Source organism: Lynx rufus, unplaced genomic scaffold (assembly GCF_022079265.1).
Source record: "Lynx rufus isolate CCGP_SWC_20201006 ecotype Redwood Valley unplaced genomic scaffold, mLynRuf1.p SCAF_8, whole genome shotgun sequence".
NCBI lineage: Eukaryota > Metazoa > Chordata > Mammalia > Carnivora > Felidae > Lynx > Lynx rufus.
The window spans coordinates 12715257-12727634 of NW_025814896.1; positions in this window are offsets into that span (position 1 = coordinate 12715257).

Genomic DNA, 12378 nt, shown 5'->3' on the forward strand with positions numbered 1-12378 from the left:
AATTTCCCCCTCAACCTGAGCTCGGCTCTGTGATCGTTAACAAACCAACCACGTTTCCCCCCCCTTTCAGGTCCAGTCCAGTCTGGCCAGATTTCTCAGAAGAGCACTGACCAACTCCTGACCAACTCCTCCGCCCCCGGGGTTTGGGCTCTGTCCCTGTCCCTCTGCAGCTGTTTCTGCCCCTGTGTCCCTCCCAAAGGTCCCTGGCTGCAGGTCTTTCCTGACTCTTCACTGCACTCAGGTCTGGGGCTTTTGTTCCTATTCAGCGAAAGTCTCTTGCTTCTGGAAAACTCAGCTCTCTCTGGGTCCCCTCCCCCTCAGACCTCCCGCTCCTCCCCCACCTCTCCTTTCTCCCAAATAAATGTCCTAGGTCAGCTGATGGAAGAGCCAAGGTCTGTGGCTCTGTGATCCAAGTGATCAAATGCGTTCTTTAGACACAAACACACTTTGCTTGTTAAATAAGAACGGTAAATGACACTTACTGAATAGTTAACAAGTGTCCATTCTTGCTCTAAGCACTTTGCCTATGTGTTAATTCTCCTAATAACTGTCCGAAGTGGCTACCATCATTGTTCCCGTTTTCCAGATGGGAAACTGAGGCACAGAGAGGTTGGGTAACTAGCCTGCGGTCATACACCTTTTCAGCGGCAGAACCATAATTTGAACCCAGGGGGTCTGGCCCCAGGGTATCTGAACGTAAACGTAATCACAATCCACTACAACTTTGATGGCACCTCCTCCCCACCACCCTCCTTTCGCCAAATCATACAAATTCTATCCGTTTACCATTGATTCCCCCCACCCCCCGCCACTGTGTCTCAAGTGGACCGTGTGTTGATCTCCATGCAGTATCTCGTAGCAGAAATCCTACTTTGGCTGATTTTGTTAAAATTTACAATGTGCAGACCCTCTGATCCAGCCATTTCCTTCTCCTGTTGTAAAGAAACATTGTGTTCAAGGGGGGCAAGCCCAGATGTTCACAACAGCAGTGCTTCTGATAATAATAATAATAATAATAATAATAAAATGGAAGCAACCTAACTGTCCAACGGTAGGGGAATGAGAAAGAAATTTTGTGTATTCCTATTACAGAATACTATGTAGCAGGTTGAAGAAGCCCACAGATCTGTAAGTATTGGCGTGGAAAGATCTATGACATATTACGGAGGGGGGAAAAGCAACTTGCAGGACAATACATGCATTATTTTTGCAGTTCACAGATATTTATGCATTAAAGATTTGTATTTCACATCGCTCTATGCCTGACACTGTTCTAGGCACTGGGAACCCAGCAGTGAACAAACAAACTCCCTACCCCAGCTACTGTCCTACCTAGGGGAAGGGTAAAGGCAGAGAATAAATGGTATGTCGGGGTTGCTAAGTACAATAGAGAAATATATAATGGGAGATGTTTTCGCATTTTTAAAAAAAGCGTTGCCACAAAACAATACTATGTGTTTTCTCTGGGTATTTATTTATGTATATAAAAGCATGGGAAAAGGTCTGCACGGAAGCACCCCAAAACTGCTGACAGTGTTATTCCGGAGGAGGGGAATGGTGGATGCCGGACGGTATAGACCCCTGTATTACCTGTGTAATGGCAAGTTCAGAGTAGTGAAGCGGCTGGAACCCTCACACAGTGCTGGTGGGATTCTAGTATATGTGCTGCCGAAGCGAGCACTGGTGGGATTCTAAAATGGCACAACCACTTTGGAAACTGTTGGCAATTTCTCATAGCAACAAGTGATTCAGCTATCCCCCTTATAAGGGGTTTGCTTGAGGAAAACGAACACCTACGTCCGCACAGCTGTCCAACGATGTTTACAGTGGCTTTATCCAGGGAGACAACCTAAAACACCACCACAGGGCGACTAGGAGGACACATTGTATCTTCACACACTAGAGCACTACTCAGCCATGAAAAGGAGCAAGGTCCTGGCACATCCATTTGCTGAGTGGAAGAAGCCAGTCACAAAAATCACATACCATCTGATTCCAATTACGTGACAGGCAAAATTAATCTCTGCTGATAGAAACAGAAGGATTGTTGTGGATGGGGGTTGTGCGTTGACGGGAAGGGACCCTGAGGGAATTTTTCCTGGAGGATGGAAATGTTCCAGATCTTGATTGGAGGGGTATACCCATGGTGGAGGCATTTGTCAAAATTCATTGAATCATATACTTCAGATCTGTGCATTTCACTGTCCGTAATTTCTACCTTAATAATAATAATAATAATAAAATAACCACCAGAGCTTGGAGAGGACTACATTCTGACATGTTAGGAGTGTTTATTTCTAAATTTTTTTTTTCAACGTTTATTTATTTTGGGGTCAGAGAGAGACAGAGCATGAACGGGGGAGGGGCAGAGAGAGAGGGAGACACAGAATCGGAAACAGGCTCCAGGCTCTGAGCCATCAGCCCAGAGCCCGACGCGGGGCTCGAACTCACGGACCGCGAGATCGTGACCTGGCTGAAGTTGGACGCTTAACCGACTGCGCCACCCAGGCGCCCCGGTGGAGTGTTTATTTCTAAATGGTGGAGGAAATATAGGTGATTTTCATGTTCTCCTATATGCTCATCTGGGTTTTTCCAAGGTTTCAGCGACGCATATATTCCTCTAGTGATCAGAAAAAAAAAAAAAGTTAAAAAAATTACATGGCCTGTGTATTTATAAAAAAGAAGAAGAAGAAGAAGAAAATATGGCTCTTTTGAGCAACTTCTATTTGTTTAGCCATTTTGAGGGGTTTTTGTTTGTTTGTTTTTTTAAGAAGGAAAGGAAGAGGGAAGAAGGCGAGAAAAGGAATCCTGTCATTTTCTTTTCTTTTTTCTTTTCTTTTCAACAAATATTAACTGGGAAGCAGTGATAGTGCTGAGTACTATGGAAAATGACAATAATTCCAGGCAACAGATTCTGCACTCAAGAAGCTTACAATTGTACCGAGCTCGTGAGGAATGCTCAGTCTTTACAGAGTTCTTGAAAAAGGCCCCCTCCTTTATGAAGCCTTCCTTGATTTCTTCGTCAACCCTCTGCCTCTGCACACAGAACTCATCTTACCTCCACTTTGCCCTTTGAGGGCACAGTGCTTTCCTTTTCTCTGAATCCCCCAGAGCCTGGCGCTGTGCTTTGCTTGAGGTGAGTTCTCTGCCCAGGCTCGGTGTTCTTAATTTTTTAGAAAGCCCCAAAGCAGGCCCTGGGGCGTGGGTAGGTCCCTAGCTTTTCACACTTTCACCCTACACTGAACCCATCCCAGATCGATGAGGAACCGAGAGGGCGACCTCTCAGCCTTTGGGGGTGGGAACAGATACTTCGGGGAGTCCCAGAGGCTTTGTTAGAAACTCCTGCCTCCCCTTGGAAAGGTCAGGCTGGTCATCTCTGGCCTGCCTTCTCCCCTTTTCTGGTTTTCTTGGCCTAGAAGGAGACGTGTGCATGGGTGGGGGCTGCGACCCGGCGTAGCTCCCCTCCCGCCCCTCTGGCCTTCCCCGGAGCTTAGGTGTCCCAGCCTGGGGGCTGGGAGAGAGTGTGTTTGCCCCCGCAAGGTTTGGCCCGGGAGCAACTGGGCCACTCGCATTGTTTTCTGTCTCCAGCAACACAATAGAAGTTTTTGCTCAAGGAGGCTCAGGGAGCGTCTACAAAGTGCCCTCCTCCGAGAGCGAGGCCCTGGGCCCCGGCGTTGTGGCGGCTTTTTATCTTTGGATCCAGGCGAAGGTGTGGAGGGGCAGGGCCAGAGCAGGGTCGGAGACGGTTGTAGCCATCGGGCTTTGCTTCGGGATGGTGGGCGTGTGAAATGAACAAGATGCCACGCTGCAGGATGAAGGGGTGGCGGGGCGGGATCCTCCATTCATAAAGTGGGCAGGGAGGCCGCCAGAAGCTTTCAGCCAGAGCCCCGTCCAAAGTCTTTCTGGAGAAGGAAATCAGAAGGCACAGAAGGGATACTGTTCACACCACCAGCGAGGTCTTTCCTTTCTGCCTTGAGGTTGTATCCCAGGTTCAGGCCTTTCTCCGTCTGCAGGACTCTTCTAACCCCCTTATGTGGGCCTCCGCACCCCCCACACCATATACCATAGCCTCTAGCTAGTCTCCCCGTTTCCTACAATTCTGGCTCTCATTTCCTCGCTGTGCGACCCTGGGCAAGTTACTTCACCTCTCTGTGCCTCAGTTTCCTTCATCTATAAAATGGTAATGATTATAGTGGCACCATACTCATTGTCATCAGTATTTAATGAGAAATATATCCTTGTATTTCTGATGGAAATACAGGAAGTTTTTATTTATTTTTTAAAGTAAGCTCTAAGCCCAGTGTGGTGTTTGAATTTACTACCCTGAGATCAATAGTCACATGCTCGATGACTGACCCAGCCAGGTGACCTTGAAAATACAGAAAGTTTTTTTTTTTTTAATATTTATTTATTTTTGAGAGAGACACAGAACATGAGCGGGGGAGGGGCAGAGAGAGAGGGAGACACAGAATCGGAAGCAGGCTCCAGGCTCCGAGCTGTCAGCACAGAGCCCCACGCAGCGCTGGAACTCACAAATGAGAGAGATCATGACCTGAGCCAACATCTGACAGTTAACTGAGCCACCCAGGCACGCAGAAAATACAGAAAGTTTTTAGAACAGTGCCTGGCCCAGGGTGCCTGAGTGGCTCAGTCGGTTACCCATCCTACTTGGGCTCAGGTCATGATCTCACGGTTCGTGGGTTCGAGCCCTGCATCGGGCTCTGTGCTGACTGCGCAGAGCCTGGAGCCTGCTTCCGATTCTGTCTCCCTCACTGAGATCTCAGCTTACCTATTCCCTTCGTAGGGGAGCCTTCCTGGATCACCCTATCCAGGTGTATGCCTTCCTGTATTTCTCTGCGAAAACACCTTGTATATTCCTTAGTCGTCATTGTTACGCGTTTGTTTGTTTAATATCGCTCTCCCCCAAATAGAATATAGGCTTCCTCAAAGATTGAACTTTGTCTTATTCACTGTTTTTTTCTCCTACATCTAGTGTAATGCCTAGTACATATTAGGTGCTCAATAAATACGAGTTGGTTAAATGAAAGAATGAAGGAATGAGACAATCACTCTAGAATTAGAGTGAAAGGGGAGCCTGGGTGGCTCAGTTGGTTGGGTGTTTGACTCTGGGTTTCGGCTCAGGTCATGATCCCAGGTCGTTGGATGGATCCCCACATTGGGCTCTGCTCTAAGTGTGGAGACTTCTTAAGATTCTCTCCCTCTGCCCCTTCCCCCTGCTCATGTTCTCTAAAAAACAAAAACAAACAAACAAAAAAACTCATGAAAGAGATTGTAGATGCTAATGCCACCCATCGTGGAGCAGTGAGTAAGGTCTTTTGGGGAAATTGGGACTTTTTTTCCTTTCTTTTCTTTTTAATTGAAAGTTAATTAACATACAATATTATATTAGTTGCAGGTGTACAATATGATTCAACCATTCTGTACATTTCTCAGTGCCCACCAAGATAAGCGTACCCTCGATCCCCTTTATTTCAACCATCCCCCGATCCTGGGGCATGTTTTTGAGGTGACTGTAGGACTTCTTGGAAAGATGTCCACTCTGCACCCTACATGGGTCTGGAGCCATCTGAGGAAGAAGGCCATGGCTAGAGCTGTTTCTGAAGTTTCACCATTCATGGGGTATACTCATCAGGATAATTTTTTCTACAAGGAAATCAAGACCCAACTCAATGTGGTTTAAACAATGGTGGTCCAGGACTGGTTAATTCAGTGGTTTGCTAGAAGCATCAGGGATCCAGATTCTTTCCATCTTTCCATCCGCCATGATGGCACAGTCTTTTCTCGTGGTTCCCAGATGGCTGCCATGGATCCAGACATTGAGTCTTCATCCAACATCCACAGGGAAGAGAATAGAAGAGGTCACTTTTCTTTTTTGTGTCCTATTTTAAGAGGGATGAATCCTTGAAGCACCCAGGGGACTTCCATCAAATCTTATCGGCTAAAAATGTGTCACGTGCCTGTTCCCCATGACTGACTATGTCTCTTTAAGATTTACTCATTGTGGGGTGCCTGGGTGGCGCAGTCGGTTAAGCGTCCGACTTCAGCCAGGTCACGATCTCGCGGTCCGGGAGTTCGAGCCCCGCGTCAGGCTCTGGGCTGATGGCTCGGAGCCTGGAGCCTGTTTCCGATTCTGTGTCTCCCTCTCTCTCTGCCCCTCCCCCGTTCATGCTCTGTCTCTCTCTGTCCCCCCAAAAATAAATAAACGTTGAAAAAAAAATATTAAAAAAAAAAAGATTTACTCATTGTGGTGCGGGGGGAGGGAGCACCTGGTGGGTTCAGTTGGTAGAGTGTGCAACTCTTGATCTTGGGGTTGTGAGTTTGAGCCTCACATTGGGTGTAGAGATTACTTAAAAAAATAAAAATCTTTAGGGGCTCAGTGAGTTAAGTGTCCAACTCCTGATTTCAGCTCAGGTCATGATCTTACAGTTTGTGGGATTGAGCCCTGTGTCGGGCTCTGCACTGACAGCATGAAGTCTGCTTGAGAATCTCTCTCTCCCTCTCTCTCTGCCCCTCTGCCTCTTGCGGGCGTACACACACTTGCTCTCTCAAAATAAAGAAACATTAAAAAATAAATAAAATTAACAGGAAAGATTTACCCATTGGGGATAGAAGGGGTTCATTCTCCCCAGAAGCATATGGCAGCCAAAGATGGGAGTTTTAAAAGAAAGAGGGGGGAATGGTTGTTGAGTTTGCAACCAATGGTATCTTCAGTGGGTATAGAAGAAAAAGCCTGAGAAAGCCATCAGAAAGAGGCAATGCAAGAGAATGAAGAGAATGGCCGGGAGCAGGGGCAGTCACGGGGCACCCCCAGCATTTACCAGCAAAACAGATATTTTAAGAAGGAGGGAGAGGGGTGCCTGGGTGGCTCCGTTGGTTAAACATCTGACTTTGGCTCAGGTTGTGATCTCACAGTTGGTGAGTTTGAGCCCCATGTGGGGCTTTGTGCTGACAGCTCGGAGCCTGGAGCCTGCTTTGGATTCTGTGTCTCCCTCCCTCCCTCCCTCTCTCTCAAAAATAAATAAAACATTAAAAAAATTAAAAAAAAAGAAGGAGGGAGAAATTCGTTGTGCTGAGTGCTACTGAATAATTGAATACCATAAGGATGAAGAAATGGCTGCTAGATTTGGACTGGAGGTCCAAGTTGGTGACCTTGACGAGAGCAGTTTCGGTGCAGTGATGGATGTCTCTGGAATCCATGGCTGCATCCTGACTTTTGCTTCCCAACTCCATGCTTTGTCTTTGCTTTCCTGGATGTTTTAGAACAGCTTCCCCACTGATCCCTCAGACTGGGGAAGACCGGGCCCCTGTTGCGGAGGTCTTTCCATGCCAATCAGAGCGGATTAGAATGACATCAGCGAGCAGTAGCCGAGTAGCCAACCACAGGAGGTACTTGAGAAAAGGAATGGCTTACACCTGAGCCAGGCCTGACTGGTCAGAGTCAGTGATTGGACCTATGACCCAGTCCTGGCCAATCACACAGCAAGACAGGCTTTTTTTTTTTTTTCCCTGGGGGTTAGGGGGGTGGGGGGATGGAGTCTCTCTCTCTCTCTCTCTCTCTCTCTCTCTCTCTCTCTGTCTTTGAGCACCTGGATCCAGCTAGGCCTAGTCAAGCTAGTGTAGACTTTTTTACTTACGTAAGTCAATACAGCCCCTTGAACTGGTTTGAGTTGGATTTTTGCCATTTGCATCTTAAGACTCCTTGAATAATAAAGTAACCAAGGGATTTGAGAGATGAGAGTTCTGGATACGGACAAAGGGAGTGTCAAGGTTGACTCTGGAGAATGGTGGGGCTTCTGAAGATTGGACACGTGTGGGAAACCATTCATTCATTTTCTCTACCCATTTGTCGAGTACCTTGCACAGTGCCAGGCTCTTTACTAGACTGTGGAGAATCAGCAGTGGGCAAAGTAGGTAAGAGCCCACACCTCTCTAAGCAGTGGCTGGGGAAACATTAGCTACATTTATTCTGTTACTATAATTATCAGCATCATCCCCATTTATAGATGCAGAAACTGAGGTCGCAAGAGGTGACGTCACGCAGGCAGTGAGGGGCCGAGGGGGGGATCTGACTTCATCTCTTTATAATTTCCAAATGGGCTCTGTCCACCCCACTGGGCAGGAGAGAGAGAGAAGACACCCACGTGGAAATGACTTCACGCTCCAGAAAGAACGCCACAAATTGGTTGATGGAAGTGGAATAGGAATTTTCTACACAGAGGCTGCAGGAATCCACTGCAGGGTAGAAATGTGATCAGAACGGGGTGAAATTTGATTTGCAAATCATAGTGGTTTCAGAGAAGAAGGTCTTTGAGATCAGATTAATCAAGCTGGCTTTCTGCAAGGAAAGGTGCTTTTGGCAAGGTCTTAAGAGAAAGGTAGGAGAATGTATAAGTCTGTGGTTGCCTAATCATGCCATGTGCCACATCCTCAATCAGACGCTGAATCAATTATTTTTTTCTTCCCTTTTTTTTTTTTTTTTTTTTTTTTTGTTAGAGGCTGATGAGACTGGGGAAAGGAGTCCTGGTTAGTGACGACAGCTTTTGTTGCTGCTGCTGAAATCATTAGCCCCCTGCCAACAGTGCCCAGACCCTGCAGGTCTGCAGGCCAGAGATATACACACAATGATGCATTAAAAAAAACAAAAAACAAAAAACAAAAAAACTCCAACAGGAGCTGTGACTCACACACATCTCTGCTAGAAGAATAAAAATACTAGGAGCGAAAGACAGATTAGTCACTGGAACATGGTTTGCTTTTGAGAACTGAGTCCCCCCCCCCCCCGCCCCACCCCGTTGCCCTTGTTCCTCATTACTTTCTGATGTTTGGAAACCAAACCCCAAAACTGATGCCCGCCAGGGATGTGGGATGAAGCCTGGATGGGTGGGTGTGGGGCTTGGTGGGCAGAGGATGGGCTCGATGATGCAGGACTGGTACAAGGGTTCAGTTGCACAGGTTGTTTGCAGCTGGCTCCTGTCCCGATTGGTCTTTGCCTGGGCTGTTCAATGGGACCGCCTCTAAATCAAAGCCATGCATTCATTCATTCACCAACTCAGTTACTCATTCAGTCAGTCTACGGCGGTGAGGTCATGTGTGAGGCTCTGTGTTGGACCCCAAAATAGACTGAGAAAGGGGCTTATCAAAGAGCTAAGACCAGAAAACATGACAATTTCTACATAGAGTTAGAGAAAGGAGAGATCTCTTTCTCTCTCTCTCTCTCTCTCTCTCTTTTTTTTTTTTTTTTTGTCTAGCTCAGGAATTGGCAAACTGTGGCCCTCAGGCTATTGTTTTTACGAATAAAGTTTTATTGGCATGTAGCGACACCTATTCATTTACATATTATCCATGGTTGCTGCCGTCAGGGCTATGAGCGCAGAATTGAAGAGTTGTGACAGAGACCGTATGACCCATAAAGACGAAAGTATATACCATCTGGCCCTTTACATAGGTTTGCCAAACCCTGGTCTAGCATAAATCAGGGATTTGCAGTGGTAAACAACAGAATCCACATTAGTAATTTTATTAATGGCTATTGGGGGGGGGGCTCACAGAATCTCAAGGGTGCCCAGGAAGCCAGTCCTAGAGGTCGTGTCCCCAAGAACAATGGCCCAAACCATTCTGTGGGATAGCTCCAGGGATGGCCCCAACTGAGCACAGGCACTCCAGCTGGCAATGCCAGCTCTGGGTGACTGATTACCAAAACTTCTGCTGTCACTGTCCCCCGAAGTTGGATGCCTCTGCCACTGCTCTGTTCAGGTAAGCCAAATACATACAGACCCTATAGGCTAGCAATTCCATTTCTGGTAGACAACCTAAAAAAATTTGCTTCCAGATGCAAATGGAAGTATGTATGGGGATGTCTATCATGGCGTTGCTTCAAGGGGTTCCAGTAACAGCGTCTAGCACTAGGAAATGGATAAGTAGACGATGGTTTTACTGGTTACGGCCAATGTTAGCTGTTATAATAAATAGACCCTAAAGTATGTAAAGTCTCAGTCCCAAACTCAGAAGTGTTGTTTTTTGTTCATATAATAGTCCAAAGTGAATGCTACTCGTCCGTGGTCTGGCTCCCCTCCACGTAGGCACTCAGATCCAGGCAGGGGGTGGCTCTGTCACTGTCTCCCCATGGCTTCCAAGGTCACTCGGGGGTCGTCATCAGCATAGAAGGGAAATAAGCAGGGAGGAGCGGACGCGAAGAGCTTCAGTGGCCAGGATGGAGGCAATGCACACTCATCTGCTGGCATCCATGGGTTAAAACTCAGCTCTGTGGCTCCACCCACCCGCAAGGGGGATTGGGAAATGTAGTCCTTCAGTGTGTCCTGGAGGAAGAGGAACTGCATTGGGGAACAGGGAAGCGAAGCGTCTCTACCGCGACGATCCCGATACGTGGCCTACCACGGTGACACGTGGCGCGCACGGTGCAATGCTAAGCCGAAGTTGCAAGTAGTGAGTTACGTTTACAAACCGCGACCAGGAGCCATGTCAAACACATGATGCTGAGTGAAAAAGGTAAGGTAGCATCAGAAGCATAGCCCAGTACCATTTATGTAGCGTTTTTAAAATAATCATAGAATGACACCTTATCTCGATCTCTTTATGTCTTTTTCACTGTGTCTATTTGGATACACATATATCCAAACACACATACGGCAGATGGGTAGAAAGAACATACTTCAGATACACTCAAGTGGGTGTCCGTGGGGGAGAGGAAAAGAGGAGGAGTGGAGATGGGTGGTGAAGGCAAAAATAAGGGAAAATAAAACAACGTACAGACCACACTCGTGTGCCACTGATGGTGTGCCTCGGCCTGAGGACAGTGATTAATTTTGTGCATCTGAGGTCCAAATTAAAGGAAGTGGTGGGTGGGTGGGGGAGTTTGGAAAACAACATATTAAAGAATAAAAGTAATATACATCTACTGTAGGAAATTTGGGAAACGTAGGTATAAAGAAAACACCAAAGACCCTAGTGAGAATTTTGGTCCTTTCCATCATGGGGCTAAGTATCACTTCAGGGGATATCCTTGCGCATCAAAATTTGTCTGCGTGTGTGATTGTTTCGTAGTTTAGACTCCCCAGATGAGAAGCACTTGGTCAAAGTGTATGTTTATTTTTAAGGCTTTTGATACATTTAAAAAATATATTTACAGAGAGAGAGAGGTGGGAGGTGGAGGGGCAGAGAAAGAGGGAGAGAGAGAATCGCAAGCAGGCTCCTCAGAGGCAGGGCTCAAGTTCATGCACCGTGAGATCAAGACCTGAGCCGAAACCAAGAGTCCAACGCTTAACCGACTGAGGCTCCCAGGTGTCCCACCCCCTGATACATTTTAAGTTGGGAAATAGAGAACACGGAGAGGAAAGGGCATAAGACATACACATAAATCATAATACATTATTATAAAGTGAACCTCTGTGAAATCGCCACCATGGATAAGAAATGGAACACGGCCAGCCCCCTGAAACACCTGTATGACTCATCCAAATCCCAGGATCCCTCTTCCCCCGCCCAGGAGGAAACCATTGTCTTGACTTGGAAGGTTCTCTTCTCTTTATAGCTTTGCCATCCGAGCGTTAGCCTCTGAGAGCTGTAGTTTACCATTGTCTGCTTTTGAGCACCATATAAATGGAATCACACATCCTGTGCTCTTCTCTGCCTGGCTTCGTCGGCTCAATGCTACGTTTCAAAAAATGTATCCACGTCGTGTGGAGATCTAGGTAGTTCTTGCTCCGTCCTAACTTTTGTTTTCTCTGAACCGGTGTAAGATTTTTTGTTTGTTTGTTTGCTTTGGTTTCACATTTCTGAGCCCCTCAAGGTAGGCAGTAGGGGAAGAAATTCCTTTCATTGCTGGGCTCTGCACGTTTTCAAGTATTTTGGGGTCTGTAAGATTTCGTCGTGTCCTCCCATTCCATCGGAGAGCTGGCAGAGGGGGATTCTTAATGTTCCCATTTAACAGATTGGGAAACTGAAGCTCAGGCCCATGGAGGAAACGAGTGAACAAGACTGGGGACTTTGCCCTGGGCCCCATTTCATGAGGGGAGCGAGGTCATGCAGGACTCCATGGCTGCGTCCGGCCTTCTTAAGGAAGCCAGGGAAACTCAGGAAATTCTGTTCTGGAGCCCACTCGCGGGCCGCTCCAGCTGTAAACATCCGTGTGGCCCAGGCCTCTGTCCTTGTGTCTCCTCCACCCGAGTGCCCTCCCTGGGCAGTCTCGCCCAATCCCGTGGCTTTAAGTGTCACTAGATCCTGACAGTTTCCTACATTCTCATCTCCAGGCTGGCCTCCCCCTGAACCCTGGACTTGTGAATCTGCCCACTCGGCCATTGGCTTTATTATTTTTTTAAAGTTTATTTATTTATGTATGTA